The sequence below is a fragment of the Odocoileus virginianus genome, unplaced genomic scaffold (assembly GCF_023699985.2).
Source record: "Odocoileus virginianus isolate 20LAN1187 ecotype Illinois unplaced genomic scaffold, Ovbor_1.2 Unplaced_Scaffold_25, whole genome shotgun sequence".
NCBI classification, from domain to species: Eukaryota; Metazoa; Chordata; class Mammalia; order Artiodactyla; family Cervidae; genus Odocoileus; species Odocoileus virginianus.
In genome coordinates this window covers 439,647-447,269 of record NW_027224287.1, presented here as the reverse complement: position 1 = coordinate 447,269, position 7,623 = coordinate 439,647, and positions in this window count along the sequence as shown.

The window sequence follows — 7,623 nt, the reverse complement described above, 5'->3', positions numbered from 1 at the left end:
TTTTTTAAGTTTTTTTTTCCCCAAGTAGAGAGCTAGTTATTCTGATACCCATTATCAAATGTTTCATTCTTTTATTATTTTATTGAAATGTTGTCTTTTTCATAAATTAAATTATGACACAAAAAATAAAAAAGTATGCAAAAGATAGGAAAAGACAGGAAAAGATATACCCTTCATGGATCACTGCCTTGACATGGTGAAGGAGCTTGTGTAACTCTATGAAGTTATGAGCCATGCCATGTAGACCACCCAAGACTGATGGGTCATAACAGGGAGTTCTGACAAAATGTAATCCACTGGAGGAGGGAGTGGCAAACCACCCCAGTATACTCGCCATGAAAACCTCATGAACTGTATAAAAGGTGTGCTGCAGCTCATGGGTTCTCAAAGAGTCAGACACGACTGGGTGAATGAATAACAACAAAGGAAAAAGATATGTCGTGAAAAAAATAAGAAGAAGCATATAGAAAGATGTTCAAATTATATGTAATAGAGAATTGAATATTAAAAAATAAATTTTCCAATATATATCGATTTAGCTGTATAAATTGATAAAATTATAAAGCTGAGAATACAAAATTCTGAAAAGGATGTGGATCAGAAATTTCTGAAGCATAGCTGGTGGGAATGTAAAATGTCACAGCTACTTTGGACACTTTGTCACTTTCTTCATGAGCTAAAAACAACCCTACCACACAGTCTGGCAATTGTGCTCTTGTGTTCTTACATAATTGAGTTGAAAACTTATATAACTACAAAAACCTAAACCCCTATATGCAAAACAGAAAAAGAGACACAGATGTACAGAACAGACTTTTGGACTCTGTGGGAGAAGTCGAGGGTGGGATGTTTCAAGAGAACAGCATCGAAACATGTATATTATCTAGGGTGAAACAGATCACCAGCCCAGGTTGGATGCATGAGACAAGTGCTCAGGCCTGGTGCACTGGGAAGACCCAGAGGGATCGGGTGGAGAGGGAGGTGGGAGGGGGGATCGGGATGGGGAATACATGTAAATCCATGGCTAATTCATGTCAATGTATGACAAAACCCACTACAATATTGTAAAGTAATTAGCCACCAACTAATAAAAATAAATGAAAAAAAAAAGAAATGTTTAGAGCAGATTGATTTGTGATTTTCAACCTTCCCTCGTGGCTCAGATGGTAAAGAGTCTGCCTGCATTGCAGGAGACCTGGATTTGATCCTTGGGTGAGGAAGATCCCCTGGAGAAGGGAATGGCAATTCACTCCAGTATTCTTCCCTGGAGAATCCCATGGACGGAGGAGCCTGGCAGGCTACAGTCCATGGGGCTGCACAGAGTTGGACATGGCTTCCAAAATGGCCAAGATGTTCTTTCATAAATAAATGAATAAACAGACTACAGTACATTTATACAGTGGACAATTATTTGGTGATTAAAAATATACATGAGCTATAAAACAACAAAAGACATGGAGAAATGTTAAATTCATGGTGTAAGTTTAGATAAGCCAATCTGAAAAGGCAACATGCTTTATGATTTTATATAATTCTACAACATATTTTAAAAAGCAAAGGAGAAGATATAACAGGAGATGGATAAAACAATACATATATAAAGGGCAAAAGATTTTTCAGGGCAATGAAAATAACTTGTATGATATTGTAATAGCAGACATATTACACTAGCCCTTATTGGGCTCATAGAACTTTAAAGCACATAAAGCAAACTTTAAATGTACATAAATTTAAAAAATCATTTATGAAATCAGGAGATCACAGAAAAGAATGCAGACTATAATATTAAAGTCTGGCATAATTACACATGCCTGAAACACCTTCACTGAGGTGGGTGCTTACCTAAGCAACTTAGGAAATAAATGGTGTCTCTAAGGCTTAAGGCACAATGAAATGCCCATAAACACTGTACCCTTAATAATACTGTGATTTCCCATTGGACCACTAGCTAACAATTCTGGTGCTGTTATATATGTATACGGAAATTGAACAATATAATAAAGTGATAGCTGAAGTTGGTAGAAAGCTTTTTTACTGTTGTGAAGAAAGGTCACAGAAAAGCAAGGAGAATGAGTTAAAATAATATTTAAGGTAACAAATATGAGTTGGATATACCAATAAGAAATGACCAATAAAATGGTCACTTTTAATTGAACTTAGATACAGGAGATATAGGTGGTAATATAGACATATATTTATAGATATGTGTATATATATATTGGAGTAGGGCAAAGCAGGTCAGTGTCTCTGCTTTTAAATATGCTGTTTAGATTTGTCATAGCTTTTCTTCCAAGGAGCAATTATCATTTAATTTCATTGCTTCAGTCATCATCTGCAGTGATTTTGGAGACCAAGAATATAAAGACTATTTCTGTTTCCATTTTCCCCCCATCTATTTGCCATGAAGTGATGGGACAGATGCCATGATCTTAGTTTTTTTAATGTTGAGTTTTAAGCCAGCTTTTTCACTCTCCTCTTTCACCTTCATCAACAGGCTCTTTAGTTCCTCTTCATTTTCAGCCATTACAATGTGGTAGCAGTAGTAGCGTCTTCATATCTGAGGTTGTTGATATTTCTCCCAGCAATCTTGGTTCCAGTTTAGGAGTCATCCGGCCTGGGATTTTTATGATGCACTCTGCATATAAGTTAAATAAGTAAGGTGACAGTATACAGCCTTGATGCTCTTTTCCCAATTTTGAACTAGCTCACTGTTCCATATCCAGTTCTAACTGTTGCTTCATGACCTATGTACAGGTTTCTCAGGAGCCAGGTAAGATAGTCTGGTATTCCCAACCCTTTAAGAATTTTCCACAGTCTGTTGTGATCCACTCAAAGACTTGTTTGTCTTTTTCAAAGACATTTAGGGTAAGGGGCTAGTATCGAGGATGCTCTGACTTTATATATAAAAATTGTTAAATAGAGCTCTGAGCTATCTAATGGGGAGCCATGGTTCAACAAATGCTCACAAGGAAGGAAGTATGCAATGTGCCTCAAGGAGACACCTGTGGAAGTCAAAGCAAGGTATAAGCAGATTGTGAGCACCAGGACCTGAGGCACTTTCCTTTAATACCATCTAGAGTTGGAGTGTTTTGGGGTTCCTGGGGGTAATGCTGGATAGGTCTTTTCAAACCAAAAAAAAAAAAAAAGGTGGGCTTTTGGTAAGCTCTGAAGGGATCTTATATGAGACCTGCATAAGAGGAAAGTCTTGATAGGTGGGGAATATTTTGCTCACAAGTGTTGTTAGAGAAGTTATATCAGGAACTTTGACTTGTGACTCTGATGACTGTTATTTAGTACCTGTGCTTGTGAGGGGTAATGTCAGTTGAAGAACTCTTAAGGCCAGTTGGTCACACAAAATAGATGCTCAGGCAGCAACATAATGGACTAACATAGCTAAATTCACAACAGAAGGCCTCCCGTGCTCAAAATCCTACTCTTCTGATTGTGGAAGATTTACTGATGAATAAAACAGGAGTGCAGCCCTTAAGAAGTTACATGTAATAGAAGAAGCAACCCATAACTATTAGGGAGCTTCAAAGAAGAAAATAGGTATGGAAAACATGCTGAATGTGGTGTGAATGTAGAACTAATTTATGGAACAAGAAACACTTATTAAAACTCTGCTGTTTGTTGTTGCTGTTTGTTGTTTGTTGCTGTTTGTTGTTGTTGTTTTAGTAAATTACAGTAAATGGTTTGATTGCTCTCTGGGGATGAGAAAACAAGTGGATGAAAGTGGTTTTTTAAAGTGCCTTTTAAAATTTGAAAACATTGTAAGATATTTTTCTACATTTATATATTAGCAGAAGTTTAGGTTGCCTTATACTATATTTAAGCCACAAAAGAAGAAAGATAACATGAGCAAAAGGAAATAAAGGGAGAAATACATGTTTTTTTTAATCCCTGAGCAACATAGAAGTTAGTGCCATGAAAGTGAAAAAAAAATCTGAGGTATTTTGTACATTTGCCTACATTACTTGCTGTCCAGAAATGATGCCATTCACATATTAATTCACGTAGTCAAGTCACATCACACTGAAAGATTTGTTGTCTCTTTCCACTCCAAAAAGCTCATTAATTTAGCACCCATGAGTAGCAGATGGCAAGATAAGCTAGTTGATTAATGACAGGATTTGCATCTATAGCCAGGCCTGCAAAGGAATTCACCTGTATGAGCACTTACCTTACCCTGTCACTCTCCATGAATCTTCTCCCAAGTTGAAACACTAATTTTTAAGAGGTTTGGCCAGATAAACCACTATTTTAAGATCTTTTAAGATCTTAGAATAAGAAATGACAATTTGACAGTGAAAATGATATCTTACTAGAATCATAAGTAATATATATATATATATATTTTGTAGCACTGCCTGGGTGATAACTGTATTATGTATGACTTTTCCCTTTTCACCATAAAAAAATCCCAGATTTTAAGGTAAAGTAAGAAAATTTATTGTAGTTAATTTCACTAGGTGCCTCCACAATATGGTTTGAATTAGAGTAATCCAGTAAAATAATAGTGGGAGTGTGACATCAAGTGGGTCTTAGGAACTATTACTACAGACAAATCTAGTGGAAGTGATTAATTCACTCTGGGCTATTTAAAATCCTAAAAGATTATGTTGTTAAAGTGCTGCATTCAATATTTTGATATATTGATATATATTTCAATATATATCAATATATTGAAATAAATATCAATATATTCCATATATATCAAAATTTGGAAAAGTGAGAAGTGGCAACAGGACTGGAAAAGGTCAGTTTTTTTCATTCCAATCCCAAAGAAAAGCAATGCCAAAGAATGTTCAAACTACAGCACAATTGCCCTCATTTCACATGCTAGCAAGGTAATGCTCAAAATCCTTCAAGCTAGGATTCAGCAGTACATGAACCAAGAACTTCCAGATATACAAGCTGGATTTAGAAAAGGCAGAGGAACCAGAGATCAAATTGCCAATATCTGTTGGATCATAGAGAAAGCAAAGGAATTCCAGAAAATTATCTACTCCTACTTGATTGACTATTGACTTGACTGTGTGGATCACAAAAAACTGTGGAAAATTCTTAAAGAGTCTGGAAATATCAGACCACCTTACTTGTCTCCTGAGAAACCTGTATGCATACAAAGAAGCAACAGTTAGAATGGGACATGGACCAAGACACTGGTTGAAAATCGGGAAAGGAGTACATCAAAACTGTATATTGTCACCCTGTTTATTTAACTTATATGAAGAGTATCTCATGAGAAATTCCATGCTGAATGATTCAGAAGCTGGAATCAAGATTCCCAGGAGAGATACCAACAATCACAGATATACAGATGATACCACCCTAATGGCAGAAAGCAAAGAGGAATGAAAGAGCCTCTTGATGAGGGTGAAAGAGGAGAGTGAAAAAGCTGGCTTAAAACTCAACATTCAAAAAATTAATATCATGTCCCATCACTTCATGGCAAATAGATGGGGAAAAGTGGAAACAATGGCAGATTTTATTTTCTTGGGCTCCAAAATCACTGTGAATGGTGACTGCAGTCACAGAATTAACAGATGCTTGTTCCTTGGAATAAAATCCATGACAAGCTTAGACACTGCATTTAAAAGCAGAGACATCACTTTGCTGATAAAGATCCATATAGTCAAAGCTATGGATTTTCCAGTAGTCATGTATGGATGTGAGAGTTGGACCATAAAGGTGGCTGAATGCCAAAGAGTTAATAATTTCAAACTGTGGTGTTGGAGAAGACTCTTGAGAATCTTTTGGACAGGAAGGAGATAAAACCAGTCGATCCTAAAGGAAATCAATCCTGAATACTCATTGAAGGACAGATGTTGAAACTGAAACTCCAATACTTTGGCTATCTGATGCACAGAGCTGACTCATTGGAAAAGATCCTGATGCTGGGAAAGATTGAGGGCAGGAGGAGAAGGAGTGACAGATGGTTGGATGGCATCATTGACTCAATGGACATGAGTTTGAGCAAACTCCAGAGAGATAGTGAAGGACAGGGAAACCTGGCATGCTGCAGTCCACACAAAGAGTTGGACATGACTTAGTGACTGAACAACAACAACAACTTAATTTTTTTCCAGTTAAAGGTGAACAAGAGAAAAAAAGAGAATTATAAAAATGAAAGAAACAAAAGGATACAAAAACAGAAAGTGGAAGGGAAAAGAGTTTTAAAAAGGGTGCTGGGGAGGAAGAAGCAACTAAGCTTAAATAAAAAGAAATGAGATTTAATGAATTTTCAAAAACCTATTAATCAAAAGTGAAACTCTAATTAAAAATGGACTTTATTGTATCATCTCTTTATTAAATAAATAAGTATTAGTGTCCAGCTAAGAAAGCTGAGCATCGAAAAATTGATGCTTTTGAACTGTGGTGTTGGAGAAGACTCTTGAGAGTCCCTTGGACTGCAAGGAGATCCAACCAGTCCATCCTAAAGGAGATCAGTCTTGGGTGTTCATTGGAAGGACTGATGCTGAAGCTGAAACTCCAATACTTTGGCCACCTCATGTGAAGAGTTGACTCATTGGAAAAGACCCTGATGCTGGGAGGGATTGGGGACAGGAGGAGAAGGGGATGACAGAAGATGAGATGGCTGGATGGCATCACCGACTCGATGGACATGAGTTTGAGTAAACTCTAGGAGCTGGTGATGGACAGGGAGGCCTGGTGTGCTGCATTCATGGGGTTGCAAAGAGTCAGACACAACTAAGCGACTGAATTGAGCTGATATGCCAACCACTGTTATAAGTGCTGGTGATTGGCTTTAAGTAGCTGACATTTTGTGTGACAGGGTAAAAAGTAAAAATATAAACAAGCAAATAATTTTTTTTAAAAAAAGTAGTAAATGTACAAAGAAATTTTGGTAAATGATACTAAGGTAAAGAACCCTTAAGGATTTATGATGGACCACCTAAAAGGTCATATTTATCTGAAGTCTGAATGGCAAAAGGATTCAACAAAGCAACAAACAGTGGGAATACTATTCCAGATAAAGGGAATACCTAGTTCAAAGGAGATAAAGTAAGAAATTAGATTAATATATAACAGGAAAAAAAGTCAATATTGCTAAAACAAAGAGTGTAAGGAGAGAAAGTGCTTCAATATAAAGTTAAAGAGGTCAGATCATGTGGCCAGGTTACAAAATTTGGTTTTTCTTCCATAATAAAGTGGCAGATACAAAGGGATTACATGGACACTGGGTTACACAGCTACTGGGAACACAGGTCACATAATATTTCCTGTGAATGCTTCTCCCAGGAGTTTATAAGGTGGTAGGTAAAGAGGCCTGAAATATGCCAGTGTGACATAAAATTTACTTTGAACAGGAAGCACTTGAGTTTCTGAAGTCTCTTATCTGCCTAAAAGTAGAAACTGCCAGATGAACGCAAAATAACTCAATTGTCATAAATCTTCTCCCTGGGAGCAGCCAGAAAAAGACTGACTTCACATCACAGGAGATGAGAAATGTCCATACCATATCTAAAGAGATATTCTCATTAAACTGTCATATCTCCCATTTTTCCCCTTAGGGTCATTTATTATTTCTAAAAGGCATTTTTTCCCTCATAATAGAATATCCCCCCTCCTTTTCAGTAGTAAGAAGTCATTCACTTGAAG